General features: G+C 45.8%; 1 non-coding gene across 1 annotated transcript; it reads left to right on the top strand.

Moving 5' to 3' along the window:
• Positions 1 to 15,661: 15,661 nt before the first annotated feature.
• Positions 15,662 to 15,734, top strand: trnav-aac (transfer RNA valine (anticodon AAC)). Its single transcript has one exon. It is a non-coding gene; the product is annotated as a tRNA-Val (tRNA).
• The last annotated feature ends 268 nt before the right edge of the window (positions 15,735 to 16,002 follow it).

The following is a 16,002-nucleotide window of genomic DNA, read 5'->3' as shown; positions in this document are numbered from 1 at the left end:
TATGATCAGAGCTGATCATTCCCTCAGTACCCCTTTCCTGCTTTCTCTCCATACCCCTTGATCCTTTTTAGCCATAAGGGACATATCTAACTCCTTTTTGAATGTGTGGGTTAATTCCCGTGAAAGTAACATAAAAGTTTAAGGAAAATAATTCATGCAAGGTGGGGCTCGAACGCATGACCTTAAAATTAAAAATCTCATGCTCCATAGACTGAACTAGCCAGACTTGCCCACATCTACTTCATCAATGATAACCTCCAGGATGTTGATGTGTATTAGTCAAAGGAACATAAGAAATAGGAGCAGGAGTCGGCCATGCAGCCCCTCGAGCCTGCTCCACAATTTAATAAGATCATGGCTGATCCGATCATGGACTCAGCTCCACTTCCCCGCCCGCTGCCCATAACCCCTTAACCCCTTATTGTTTAAGAAACTGTCTATATCTGTCCTAAATATATTCAAATTTCCAGCTTCCACAGCTCTCTGGGACAGTGTTTTCCACAGATTTACAACCCTCTGAGAGGAGAAATTCCTCCTCATCTCAGTTTTAAATGGGCGGCCCCTTATTCTAACATCATGCCACAATTCTAGTCTCCCCCATCGGTGGAAACATCCTCTCTGCATCCACTGTTAGTGAAAATAAATTAACATAGACTCTGGTAAGGTAAGAGAGACAACTTTATTGCTAACAGAGCTCTGGGAGAAGAGTTGAGATCCAGCGATCTCCCCGAGTGCCTTGTGCCGCGGGGTTATAAGCAGTTTAGAAGGGGGCAGAATACAATCATTTAAATTCATTTACATACAACCAATCGATCCATATGGCAACGCAATTCATGTACATTCAACTTTTTAGTGTTAGTGAAACCTGATAGCATGATGCGAGTTTGGAACTCTTCCTCTTTATCTTATTTTGTGTTTCGTTATTCTGTTGCAAAGCTTTCGATGAAACAGTGGCCTGCACCTGGCCAGGAGTCACTTGTTGCTGCAGAGTTCATATCAGGGACAGCAGATAGGCTTCTTGGTACAAAGTTCATTTCGTGGTGGCTTACCCCATCATGCTTTGCTACGTCTGAAAATCCAGTCCAACACCGTCGTTCTATTCTCGTAAAACCAGCTCCTTATGTATCGGCCAGCTGTGTAGGTTAAATCTCTAGATATATTACGAAGATTACTTTAACCACAACGTTTCTGTAGTGTAGCGGTTATCACATTCACCTCACATAGGAAAAGTTCCTGGTTCAAGCCCAGGAGGAAACATTATTTTGGAGGCTATTTTTGCTGCAAATATATTGAACAAAAGTCGCCCAAGGTTTCTTGTCGCATGAGCAGTGAATATTTTAAACCAGTCTCCTAAACACAGAGTGTATAAAGTCAGATAGGAAGAAAACTTCATCAATGATTCAAGCTCCATAAATGATTAACATAAGAACACACGAAATAGGGACAGTAGTCGGCCATTCGGCCTCTCGCTCTTGCTCTTCCATTCAATAAGATCATGGCTGATCTGACCATGGACTCTGAGTTAAGGGACTCGGGGGCCTGTTCTCTCTCCCCTGAGATGGTTCACGTTCTGCAGTCCAGCCTCCAAAAGGCACCACTCTATGTACAGTACTTGCCGGGTTTGAGACCTGAGGAGGAGTCATCCGCCTAGAGCCACAGGTCGAGGTCATGAATGTTTGGCTCACGGAGATGGCCTTCTGCATTGTGTCTGTGGTATCCGCTGAGAGTAGCTTAAGAAGGAGGCCCTCGTGCCGATTCTGATGACAAATATATCCCGCAGTGATTCGGTGAGGTGTTCACCAAAATCCCACGGTGCTTCCAGCCTCCTGAGGTCTGCAGCATATTTCGTGATCTTCTGGCCTTCGGGCAGTCGGTGTGTATAAAACCGGTGTCTGACTGTGAGGATGCTCTCTTTGGGCTTGAGTTGCTCTTGGATCAATGTTACAAGCTCCTCGTACGTCTTGGTCATTATCATCGCTGGTGCCAGCAAGTCCCTGACGAGGCCGTAGACGGTGGGCCCACAACTAATTATCTGGATAGCTCTGCAATTATCAGCCAGTGTGGCCGGGTTGTCACCTGCCAGATCGTTTGCTGTGAATTAATGGTCGAGCCTCTCCACAAAGGCTTCCCAATCATCACCATCGGCGAACTGCTGCAACGTACCAAGGTTAGCCATTTTCGTGTGAAGGTCCGTAATCTCATCGCCAATTGTTATACCTTCAGATGCTCTGATGATGACTCCACGAGACAATGTGTCATGCTTCAACTGTAGTGACCTTAGTCCTTTATTGATAACCATAGAGTGAGGGTCACACCTGGTGATCTGCCTTTTGTACTAGGCCAGGCACACCTGGACAAATAAGCTACAAGTCTCCCACTGAAGTGCCCTCTGGTGCACAACTTCTAATAGTACAAGCAATAACCATGTAGGACACATGACAGGTGTCACTGTGGAACCGTTTCCCTCACTCAAATTTAGACACACGACCGTGGGCACCACGAGGTCTAGGTAGGTAGCCATTGACATTCAGGTTCATATATAAACATATATAAATATATCGACATGTATCGTAACTGTTCCCTGGTGGTCAAGGAGTTAAGATCCAGCGCACTAACCTGGTTTCAATCCTCGATTAGTTCATCGCATAAAAATAATTGAGGTCTGTGAGACGATTAATAATTGCTGTAATCACTATGAATACCAATACATTCTATGATAGACCGAGCTTTCAGATTATCTTGCTTTTCCTGCCCTTTGCCAGGCACGTGTTCGGGGTTTAATTTTGTAAACTGAGTGAGTTCGCTGATCGTAGGGAGATGGTCGGAGTCTCTGTGGCCCCACTGTGAGGAATTGAACACGGAGGCTGAGTTATTGGTGACATTTCTGTAAAGGGCAGCGGAGGAGAAGGATTGAGAACTTTCAGTGTGGGACAGAAGTTGTTTAAGGTGAGCCAACACATTCCCGATCAGCAAAGAGGGAGCTCACTGGTCATTGTTCTTTTGGATATTGTTCTTCCAGAATTAATATTTCCTTTGCTGTGTCGAAATAACCAAACCCTTGCTCCAAGGCCTGTCTCACTGTTTCCCGGTGTCAGGCAGAGATACGCCTGCTGCCCTCATTTATTTCATGTGACAGGACACAAAAGTTCAAAATCAACCTGCAGGTGGCCACACATAGCACTGAATAGTCAGGATGGCCGAGCTGTCTAAAGTGCTGTGTTCAAGTCACTGTCTTCTCTGGAGATGTGGGTTTATGTCCCATTCCTTACATTTAATCATGAAGCGAAACCCATTTGTTTTGTCACCACCAACTCCTTAAAAGTGCGATTCAGCAGTCCACCTGCTCGCTGAACATTTCCGTCTGACCTGGTGCTGAAGTTTGTTCATTCTTTTGTCGACCATCAATCATATATTTTGCTCTGAGCATGTGAGGAACTTTTATCCCGATCTCATTGGGTTTAATTTTGGTAATCTGCTGCTGAAAGTGAAGATGTTTCCGCAGTGTAACGGTTAACACGTTCGCCTCACACGCGAATGCACCTCGGTGGAAAATATTTTCTGGAGCTTTCTTATGCATGTCAGAGGAGAGTTTGTTCTTCTGTGAAAGGACAAGAGATCATAAGAATGTAATAATTCGGAACAGGAGTCAGGTATTCGGACCATTTTCAAGTTTTCAAGATCTTTCCGCCCGGTTTCGGACCGGGGACCTTTCGTGTGTGAAGCGAATGTGATAATTACTACACTACGGAAACACTGTGTTCCAATCTATCTGAGGATAAAACCACAGTTCGAAAGTACACAGCTAGCCGAGAATTCAGAAACTTGTTTTAAGAGAATGGAATAAGGGTGCTATATTTAGGAAGGTTGTAAGTGCCTTTTCCACGCCTCGGGAACCTTTTCCACGCCTCGCGAACCTACTATCAGCAAGGGCAGACATCGATGACGAGGTCCAAAACCGCCTCCAGTTTGCCAGCACAGCCTTCGATCCCGTGAGGAGAGTGTTTGAAGACCAGGACCTCAAATCTGGCACCATGCTTATGGTCTGCAGGGCGGTGGTGATACCTGCCCCGCGGTATGGCTCCGAGACATGGGCTACATACAGCAGACATCTCAAATCACTGGAGAAATACCACCAGGGCTGTCACCGCAAGATCATGCAAATCCCCTGGGAGGACAGACGCACCAACACTAGTGTTCTCGCTCAGGCCAACATCCCCAGCATTGAAGCACTGATCAAACTTGTCAAGCTCCGCTGGGCGGGCCACATTGTCCACATGCCCAACATGAGACTCCCTAAGCAAGCGCTCTACTCAGAACTCCGACAGGTAAGCGAGCCACAGGTGGGCAGAGGAAACGTTTCGGGCACACCCTCAAAGCCTCCCTGATAAAATGCAACAGCCCCACCTGCACCTGGGAGTCCTTGTTCCTCGGGTTGAGCTGCCTGTGCTGCATGATCCGTGCCGAATCGATCATCCTCAGCCACGTGGTATGTCACAGCACGTTTGCACATTCACTGGAGGTACCCAATCGTTGTGCAGCCTTTGCACACGTAGTGCTTGAAACGACATTGATTGGCCCGAGGATTACCCCCGCAGCACCAACACGTTGCAAATACAATCACAATCACCACCGATGGCGCACTCTGAGTCATCACAGGTCTTGCAGCTACAGACGTATAGACCCTGCCATATGAAGTTCGGCCTGCTAGCGACATCATTTTATGCACAGTACTTGCCGGTGAGCTTTGATGTTGAGAAGATATCTGTTTGGTGTTATCGTCCGTGACCATGCATGCCTGGGCGATCGCGATGGCCCTGCTCAGGTCTAGGGTTTCAGCAGCCAGCAGCTTTCGAAGAATGATCTCGTGGCTGATGCCCAGCACGTAAAAGTCTCACAGCATTTGCCCCAACGCAGCTCCAAAATAGCAAGGTCCCGCGAGGTGTCTCAGGTCGGTGACATAATCCGCCAGGTCCTGGTCCCGGAGCGATGGTGCATGTAAAAACGATATCTGGCCATGAGGATACTCTCCTTCGGCTTGAGGTTGTCCCAAACCAGTGTGCACAACTCTGAATATTCCTTCTCCGTTGGTTTTGTCGGTGTGTGCAGATTCTTGATGAGGCTGTATATTTTAGGCACACAGACAGTGAGGAGAACCGCCCTGTGCTTGGCCACGTTAGTGTCTCCTTCCAGATCGTTGGCCACAAAGTCCTGGTCGAGCTGCTCTACAAAGGCTTCCCAATCATCACCCTCTATGGATCTCTCTAATATTCTAACAGCAGCCATGGTTGTGTGAAGGTTCGTATTCTGTTACTCGTCGCCAATTGTTGTGTATCGAAGAACTCCCCGAGGCTGAGTACTGAGAGCTAAACTTAGTGTGACCTTAGTCTTCTTTATTACAACTCCAGAGTGCCTGAACAACATGGTAGCCAACCTTTCATACTGGCCCTGCACGTGTGGGCAGGTGACCATTAGGTCTCCAAAAGTCGCGCCCTCTGCTGGCAAGTATTACAGAGTTACATACTTCACATAATTGTTATCGTTAAGAAGTTATAATTCCAATGAATGCCTGAATTATCCGAAAGGAGCCTGGTTTGTAGGACAAGGCTACATATCAGGAAGGAGTGTAGTTAGATGACAAGGGAAGTCGTTTTCTGATTATAAGTTTGGAGAATAAAAAGATTAAAGCTGGAAACACTGAGCAGGTCAGGCAGCTTCTGTGGAGAGAGAAACAGAGTTAACATTTCAGGTTAATGACCTTCCATCAGAAGTTGGGCACTTGTGTTAGGTCATACTATTAAAAGTTTCAATTCTCACGTAGCAGGGATAAGGAAAATATATAAAATGTGGCATTTCGAACAGATATTTTAGAATCCGATTAATGTTTGATGAGTTTGTGCACTGAGCTGGGAACTGGAACGTGTTTGAGTTCTTCGGCGAACATTCGCAAGGTTTGGGTGTAAGTACTGTTGCTAAGTGTATGTTTAATTGTTCTCTGCTTAATAACTCTGACATTTAATGTTGCGGACCCTATTATTGTACTGCGCGTTTTCCTGCTCTGTTTGGAGCACCGATCCCTTCAATGTGTCGCTTACAGGGACAGTTGGATTCACCGTTTCTTTGTTTGGTGAAATTTCATAGATTGAAAGCGGCGCACATCAACCTGGTCACATACTCACTAACAGCTAGACGCTGCTCCCGTGAGATGGAAGCCCAGTTGCTGTTTCAAGTTTGATTTCAGGTACAAGCAGAACTCATTCATAGAAAGTCCAAGTCCCTGAGATATCTGATTCTTTGCACCGAACTCCTTCGCAAAGTGTTGCGGTTCGTGTGGGGTGATTTGTGCACATATTTCCCCACACGACAACACTTCAAACATAACTCAACGGCTGGAAAGCGCTTTGGGGCGTCATGAGTTCCTGAAAGATGATGAAGAAATGCAAATCCTTGTTTGCAAAAGTTCGATGCAATTTCAAAATTCGTGGGTAATCTGAGGGCTGTCCGGGATTTGAACCCGGGACCTCTCGCAAATTTCAAGTAACAACCCAAAAGCGAAAATCATACCCCTAGACCAACGAGCCAGCTACTTGACAAATGTAGAGCTCAGGTGTAAATATTATTGAAGCATTTTTCGTGTGTTGCAATTCTTGATCGGAGGAGCACTTGGGACGGAATCAGTGACTTTGCTTTTTCGACCTGTCTTCTGAAGCACCGCACGGTCCCACACCGACAGTCAATGAGCTGTTGGGACGTTAGTGTATCCAGGCTGCGGGTGGCCAACAGGTGCCTGGTTGCAATGAGCGATAAAATCCAGCGTTATCCAGAAGCCTGGCGTGCTCAGGCGGTAGAACATGAGACTATTAATTACAGGTTCGTGGGATTGAGCCCCATGTTGGGCGATTGCATTTCTTTTAATTTAATGTTGCTTCCATGGAAAATCATCATTAATTAACCCGCAATGTTCTTTTCCACAATTAAAGAAATGCTAACTGAAGGAACTCCATAATTGAATCATTTCTTCTGTGCTCTGCAATTGAACTCTGAAACCATAAACCATTTTACACACTGTGCTTTCGGGGTCTGGGTCAAAATGATCATTGCTGGTAACAACAATCGGAGACTGTGGAAACATTCAGACTGACTTTAGAGAAAGGGTCTGGTTATTGTGAAACACCAAAGAAAATAGCAATTCTGGAAGAATAACATCGAAACGAAATGTGAGCTGACACCCAGAAAGAAGTGTTAAGGCAGAAGGTTAAATGCTGCATCCCTTTCTGCAAAACATTCCTTTCAGAAACATTTCAATGACCGAAACGGCACAAAACAAAAATGTTCCTTTCAAAGTCATTAAACTCCCGAATTTCCATGCCCCGCGAATCTCCTGAATCATATGCCTCTAGTTTTGCCGACTCAATCCATGTCCCTTTGCAATGTTGTGCTCCCACCCACACTATGAAATGTGCCACTAACTTATCGAATCATGGAATGGTTACTGCACGGAAGGCCATTCGGCCTATCGAGCCCGTGCCGACTCTCAGCGAGTCCCACAACCCCCGCCCTTCCCCCATAGCCCTGCAATTGTTTTTCCTTCAGACACTTATCCAACTCCCGTCTGAAACATAAGATTGAGTCTTCCTCCACCGCCCTTTCAAGCCGTGCATTCCAGATCCTAACCACTCGCTGCTAAATGGCCAGCTCCTGTTACTATGTGTAAAGTCTGGGAAACACTAGATCAATTCCTGCCACACTCACAGCCTTCCGAAATACAGCACCGTCATTCTGTTCTCGTAAAACCAGCTCCTGAAGTATCGGCCAGCTGTGTAGGTTAAAGCTCTGTTTCTATACCTAAGATTACTTTAACCACACCGTTTGTGTAGTGTAGCGGTTATTCGGTTTGCCTCACATGCGAAAGGTCCCCGGTTCGAGCCCGTGCAGAAACATTATTTTGAAGACTATTTTTGCTGTGAATTAAATTGAACAAAAGTCGCCCCAGGTTCCTTGTCGCATGAGAACTGAACATTTTAAACCAGTCTCCTAAATGCAGAGTGTGTAAAGTCAGATAGGGGAGAAAAGTTCATCAATGATTCAAAATCCTTGAATGATTATATTTCAGTTATTGAAGTTTCCACTGACCCTCAGTAACAATTCTACAAAACAACGCTGGCGAGTAATGAATGGGGAATAAAACAAATAATCTTCACCCATCCATGTCTCACAGCCCCTGCCTCGGTTAATACCAGCAGATCTAAGCCGCATTTCAAACCCACAAACAACTCATTAGTTATTCGCTCTTCCCAGTTCCAGAGCTCAGAGGGTTGTTGTCCATCCCTAGGATGCAAGCTACCTCGGACCCGGGCCAAAGCTCCCCGTACACCGAGCACAAGCAGAGGAAAACCACGGGGGAGAGTATATCCTGGTGTGTGGGGCTACAGGACACTCGGACCCTTTAATAATCTCTCACAGCTCATCTGAAAGCATCCGGAATGTGCCTGCCTCAACCGGGTGGCTACACTTGTTTATTAATAAAAAGAGAAGCAACTATCCTCATTCAGCAGATATAAGGCAAGATATCATCAAAAGAGGTTTTTGGACATTTTAAGTGATGTGTTTAATGCTTCAGTCCTTTTTGTGTTTAATTCCCACCTCCTCTCTGGCTGTGCCTCCACTGAGCTTACCTCTAGGTAAGGTTGTTCTGAACTTACAAAAGTGGGCACTTACTCCAGCCTAAGTTAGATTGTAGTAAGTTTTCACTGCCGAAACTTGCAAAACAGGCCTGAGTGGCTGGACACACCCTCTTTTGAAAATAAATACCTGACCTGAAGCCAACCTCAACTAACTCAGTTGATCTGAAGCAAACTAATATCCGAGAATTGCAATTTCTAACATTCTCCAAACTAAACTAGTTGCTTCAAAAAACTAGGAGCAACTCCACCGAAACTTTGGCCCTCAGTGTGGGACAGAAGTTGTTTAAGGTGAGCCAACACATTCCCGATCAGCACAGAGGGAGCTCAGTGGTCAGCTCCCCTCTGTTGGTGCTGTTGTACCAGATGTTTCTGTAAGGCAATAAACGGCAACGCCTCAGCGCGAATTCAACGGTGGGCACTCATGCTGGCATCCTACGACTATACCATAAGGCACAGACCAGGCACAGACAACTTTGCCGACGCGATCAGCACGCTACCCCTGGCGACCACGGAAGGCTCTGACGAACAGGACTGTGAGATAGTCATGGCAATCAAAGTCTTTGAGTCCACAGGTTCGCCCATAACAGCTCACCAAATCAGAGCCTGGACGGCCAGCGACCCCACGTTATCCTTCGTAAAAAGATGTGTCCTAACCGGTGACTGGGCAGAGGCTCATGATGCCTACCCCGAGGAATTAAAACCCTTTCACAGGAGCATGCTTCAACTATCACTACAAGCAGACTGCCTGATGTGGCGCAGCCGAGTAGTCATGCCTCTGCGAGGCAGAGAGGCATTTGTCCGGGAGCTGCACCGCGAGCACTCGGGGATTGTTCTCATGAAGGCCATAGCCAGATCCCACGTCTGGTGGCCTGGTATCGACGCGGACTTGGAGCTCTGCGTCCGAAGGTGCATTATTTGTGCCCAACTCAGCAATGCCCCCAGGGAGGCTCCACTGACCACCTGGCCCTGGCCTACCGAACCGTGGCCGCGGGTGCACGTAGATTATGCGGGCCCATTCATGGGCAAAATGTTCCTTGTACTTGTAGATGCATTTTCAAAGTGGAAACAATGCACCATTTTAAACTCGAGCACAACCTCCACCACTGTGGAGAACCACAGGTGAAAGGTCCCCGGTTTGTACGTGTAGAAACATTATTTTGGAGACTACTTTTGCTGTGAAATAAATTGAACAAAATTCTCCCCAGGTTCCTTGTCGCATGAGCAGTGAACATTTTAAACCAGTGTCTGAAATACAGACTGTGTAAAGTCAGATAGGGGAGAAAACTTCATCAATGATTCAAGCTCCTTAAATGATTAACATAAGAATATAAGAAATAGGAACAGGTGTCGGCCATTCGGCCCCTCGATCCTGCTCTGCCATTCAATAAGATCATGGCTGATCTGACCATGGACTTTGAGTTATGGGACTCGGGGGCCTGTTCTCTCTCCCCTGAGAAGGTTCACGTTCTACAGTCCAGCCTCTAAAAGGCGCCACTCTGTGCATATTACTTGCCGCGTTTGAGTCCTGAGGATGAGTCATCTGCCTGGAGCCACAGGTCGAGGTCATGAATGCTTGGCTCACGGAGATGGCCGTCTGCAGTATGACTGTTGTATCCGCTGACAGTAGCTTATGAAGAAGGCCCTCTTGGCCGATTCCGATGACAAAGATGTCCCGCAGTGCTTCGGTGAGGTGGTCACTAAAATCCCACGGTGCCGCCAGCCTCCTGAGGTCTGCAGCATATTTCGTGATCTCCTGGCCTTCGGGCCGTCGGTGTGTATAAAACCGCTGTCTGGCTGTGAGGATGCTCTCTTTGGGATTGAGTTGTTCTTGGATCAGTGTTACAAGCTCCTCGTATGTCTTGGTCGTTGTCTTCGCTGGTGCCAGCAAGTCCCTGACGAGTCCATAGACGGTGGGCCCACAACTGGTTAGCAAGATAGCTCTGCACTTATCAGCCAGTGTGGCCGGGTTGTCACCTGCAAGGTCGTTTGCTGTGAAGAAATGGTCGAGCCTCTCCACAAAGGCTTCACAATCATCACCATCAGCGAACTGCTGCAACGTACCAAGGTCAGCCATTTTCGTGTGAAGGTCCGTAATCTCGTCGCCAATTGCTATACCTTCAGATGCTCTGATGATGACTCCACGAGACAATGTGTCATGCTTGAACTGTAGTGACCTAATTCCTTTATTGATAACCACAGAGTGAGGATCACACCTGGTGGCCTCCCTTTTACACTCGGCCAGGCACACCTGTACAGGTAAGCTGCAAGTCTCCCACTGCAGTGCCCTCTGGTGCACACCTTGAAACCATGTAGAACACATGAAAGGTGTCACTGTGGAACAATTTCTCTCACTCAATGTTAGACACACGACCGTGGGCACCACGAGCTCTAGTTAGCTAGCCATTGACATTCATATATAAATATATATAAATATATCGACATGTATCGTAACTGTTCCCTGCTGGTCAAGGGGTTAAGATCTGGCGCACTAACCTGGTTTCAATCCTCGATCAATGCATCGCATAAAAATAATTGAGGTCTGTGGGACGATTAATAATTGCTGTAATCACCATGAATACCAATACTTTCTGTGATAGACCGAGCTTACAGACTATCTGGCTTCTCCTGCCCTTTGCCAGGCACGTGTTTGGGGTTTAATTTTGTAAAGTGGGTGAGTTCGCTGATCGCGGGGAGACGGTAGGAGCCTCTGTGGCCCCACTGTGAGGATGTGGAAGTGAACACGGTGGCTGGGTGATTGGTGACATTTCTGTAAAGGGCAGCGGAGGAGAAGGATTGAGAACTTTCAGTGTGGGACAGAAGTTGTTTAAGGTGAGACAACACATTCCCGATCAGCACAGAGGGAGCTCACTGGTCAGCTCCCCTCTGTTGGAGGCTTTGTACCAGAGGTTTATGTAGTGTAGTGGTTATCACGTTTGCTTTATATGTAAAAGGGTCATGGTTCGATCCTGGGCAGAAACATTATGTTTGAACTTTCTGTGGATGAACAATCGGATGCGAGTTTCGTCTCGCTGCAAATGCTGCCTGACCTGCTGAGATTTCCAGCGTTTGCTGTTTTTATTTGTTATTTATTCTTCTGGCAAAAGGGCTCCCTTATTCCTTAATTGCTTTTTATTTCACTTCAATAAATAGAAAACTTTGAGTGAGAGAAAACGGATCCACCGAGGACCTTTCGCGTGTGAGACCAACGTGATATCCGCTACACTGCAGCCAATCAAAGGGCGAGAAACCACTGAATATAAAGGATGAGCTGACAAATATCAGGGGCAGTGCAGTCTGGTCAATGTCAAAACCTCCTTTCTTATTCAGCAGTGGCATGAATGGGAGTCAGACGTCACAAAGTTTAATTAAAGACACAAATACAAGTAACACTTGCAAATCTTTTCAGTGTAAAATTATTTCACTTTATTTGAAATCCTACTGCGTTGAATCTGAAAATACGCACAGTGGGATTTTATCTTCACTACTGATTGTATTTTGTGTGCACGGTAGGAATAACCGGTGCTGTTAAATTTGATAAAAGTTGCCCCAGATTCGTGGTGTCATCGGCAATGAAGACTTTGAACCAGAAAGCTAAAATACAGTTAGTAAAATGGGATATGGTTTAACAGTTAACATGCAAAGCACAGGACAAATGATTGAAGTATGGAGCGTCCCTGAGTTACCATTTGTTTGATTGTGCAAAAGAAGGTGAGGGGTTAATTAATGATGCTTTCCTGTGAATGCAAGAGAAAAGTGTTCGAACAAACCATCCGGTGACTGTCAGGTGAGCGCTGCTTGTGATACCTGGTGGGAATGGGCGAGATTTTAAAGCCCCTTGTATTGCAGAACCTTCATATAGCCGAACATCTCTTAACTATTGTGGTGCAATGGCAGTGCGTCTGACTCTAGATCAAAGGGTTGCTTGTTCAAATCATGTCGGGATCACTGTTCTTTTAGCAATTGCTGTTTCACAATAACCTGACCCTTGCTGCAATATCTGTCTCACTGGTTGGCAGTGGTCGGGTTGGGGACAGCATCAAACAAGAAAGAAGGGATGTGTGCAGTGGTGGGACAGCAGTTATCATGGGTGACTTTAATCGACATAGTGATTGGGCTAACCACATGGTAGTAATTTGGTGGAGGAGGATTTCATGGAGTGTATTATGGATGGTTTTCTCAACCAAGAAGAGAGCTGGCCATCCTTGACTGGGTGATGTGTAATGAGAAGGGACTAATTAGCAATCGATTTGTGCGAGGCCCCATGGGGAAGAGTAACATAATATGGTAGAATTCTTCATTAAGATGGAGAGTGTCACAGTTAATTCAGAAACTTGGGTCCTGAACTTAAGGAAAGGTAACTTTGACGGTATGAGGTGTGAATTGGCTAGAATAGACTGGCCAAGGATACTTAAAGGGTTGACGGTGGATAGGAAATTGCAAACATTTAAAGATCACACGGGTGACTTCAGCAATTGCACATCCCTGTCTGGAGTAAAAATAGAACGGAGAACGTTGCTCAACCGTGGCTAACAATGGGAATTAAGGATAGTGTAAAAACCAAGGAAGAGGCAGATACATTGCCCAGAAAAAGGAATAAACCTGAGGACTGGAAGAAATTTAGAATTCAACAGAGGAGGACTAAGGGTTTCATTAGAAGGGTGAAAATGGATTGTGAGAGGAAGCTTGCTTGGAACATAAAAACTGACTGCAAAAGCTTCTGTAGATATGTGAAGAGAAAAAGATTAGTGAAGACAACTGTAGGTCCCTTGCAGTCGGATTCAGGTGAATTTATAATGGGTAACAAATAGATGGCAGACCAATTGAACAAATACTTCAGTTTTGTCTTCACGAAGGAAGACGCGAATAACCTTCCAAAAGTTCTGGGGACCGAGGGTCTAGTGAGAATGAGAAACTGAAGGATATCCTTATGAGGTGGGAAATTGATGGGATTGAAGGATGATAAATCCCTGGGGCCTGATAGTCTACATCCAAGAGTACTTCAGGAAGTCGCCCTAGAAATGGTGGATGCATTGGTGCTCATTTTCCAACAGTCTATTGACTCGGGATCAGTTCCTATGGACTGGAGGTTAGCTAATGTAAAACCACTTTTTAAGAAGGGAGGAGAGAGAAAGCGAGTAATTATAGGCCGGTTAGCCTGACATCAGTCATGGGGAAAAAGTTGGAATCAATTATTAAGGATGAAACAGGAGCGCATTTGGAAAGCAGTGACAGGATCGGTCCAAGTCAGCATGGATTTATGAAAGGGATGGATTTATGCTTGACAAATCTTCTGGAATTTTTGAGGATGTAACTAGGAGAGTGGACAAGGGAGAACCAGTGGATGTGGTGTATTTGGACTTTCAAAAGGCTTTTGACAAGGGTCCACACAAGAGATTGGTGTGCAAAATCAAAGCACATGGTATTGGGGGTAATATACTGACGTGGATAGAGAACTGGTTGGCAGACAGGAAGCAGAGAGTCGGGATAAAAGGGTCCTTTTCAAAATGGCAGGCAGTGACTAGTGGAGTGCCGCATGGATCAGTGCTGGGACCCCAGCTCTTTACAATGTACATCAATGATTTAGATGAACGAATTGAGTGTAATATCTCCATGTTTGCAGATGAAACTAAACTGGGTGGCGGTGTGAGCTGTGAGGGGGACGCTAAGAGACTGCAGGGTGACTTGAACAGGTTAGTTAAGTGGGCAAATTCATGGCAGATGCAGTATAATGTGGATAAATGTGAGGTTATCCACTTTGGGGGCAAAAACGTGAAGACAGAATATTATCTGAATGGTGGCAGATTAGGAAAAGGGGAGGTGCAATGAGACCTGGGTGCCATGGTTCATCAGTCACTGAAAGTTGGCATACAGGTACAGCAGGCAGGAAAAAGGTAAATGGTGTGGTGCCCTTCATAGCTAGGTGATTTGAGTATAGGAGCAGGGAAGTCTTACTGCAGTTGTACAGGGCCTTGGTGAGGCCTCACCTGGAATATTGTTTTAAATTTTGGTCTCCTAATCTGAGGAAGGACGTTCTTGCTATTGAGGGAGTTCAGCGAAGGTTCAGCAGACTGATTCCCGGGATGGCTGGACTGACATCTGAGGAGAGATTGGATCAACTGGGCCTTTATACATTGGTGTTTAGAAGGATGAGAGGGGATCTCATCGAAACATACAAGATTCTGATGGGAGAGGACTGGGTAGATGTGGGTAGATTGTACCCGAAGTTGGAGAAGTTGGAGCAGGCTCGAGGTAAAGATGACCCACTCCTGTTCCTAATTCTTATATTCTTATGTTCTTAATGCAATTCTGGAAGAATAACTTTGAATCCAAATGTGACCTGACACCCAGAAAGAAGTGTTAAGGCAGAAGGTTAAATGCTGGATCCCTTTCTGCAAAAAAATCCTTTCACAAACATTTCTCTGACCGAAAAGGCACAAAACAAATATTTCCTTTCAAAGTCATTAAACTCCCGAATTTCCGTGCCCTGCGAATCTCCTGAATCAGATGCCTCCAGTTTTGCCGACTCAATCTATGTCCATTTGCAATGTTCTGCTTCCACCCACACGATGGAATATGCCACTAACTTATCGAATCATGGAATTATTACAGCACGGAAGGCCATTCGGCCCGTCGAGACCGTACCGACTCTCAGCGAGTCCCACTCCCCCGCCCTTTCCCCATAGCCCTGCAATTGTTTTTCCTTCAGACACTTATCCAACTCCCATCTGAAAGATAAGATTGAGTCTGTCTCCACCGCCCTTTCAAGCCGTGCATTCCAGATCCTAACCACACGCTGCTAAATGGCCAGCTCCTGTTCCTATGTGTAAAACCTGGGAAACACGAGATCAATTCCTGCCACACTCACAGCCTTCCGAAATATAGCAGCTTAATTCTATTCTCTTAAAACCAGCTCCTGAAGTATCGGCCAGCTGTGTAGAATAAAGCTCTGGTTATGTTCCTCGCATTGCGTCAATCGCAGTGTTTTTGTAGTGTAGTGGTTATCACGTTCGCCTAACACGCGAAAGGTCCCCCGTTCGAAACGGGGTGGGAACATTTTGAACATTGTTCAATTAAATATTAGAAAAAATGGAATAATTGACATTAATGGTTCAATATTAACAAAGTTGGTGTTTGTTTCTGCTGATGTTAATAACCCTTCAACTAGGCTGGAGTTTAATATTTTGATATTTCAAATAACAGTGTTGATATTTAATGTCTCCATGATTAGAGAGACTGTTTGATTTTCTGTTTCTGACTGCTCCATTTTTGATCGGGGCGGAGGAGCGGTGAGAGATCGGGGCCCAGGAGCGTCGTGATCGGG

This window comes from Pristiophorus japonicus, unplaced genomic scaffold (genome assembly GCF_044704955.1).
Source record: "Pristiophorus japonicus isolate sPriJap1 unplaced genomic scaffold, sPriJap1.hap1 HAP1_SCAFFOLD_113, whole genome shotgun sequence".
Taxonomy (NCBI): domain Eukaryota; kingdom Metazoa; phylum Chordata; class Chondrichthyes; family Pristiophoridae; genus Pristiophorus; species Pristiophorus japonicus.
The sequence above is the reverse complement of the archived record's forward strand: the minus strand, read 5'-3'. Positions and strand labels throughout refer to the sequence as shown.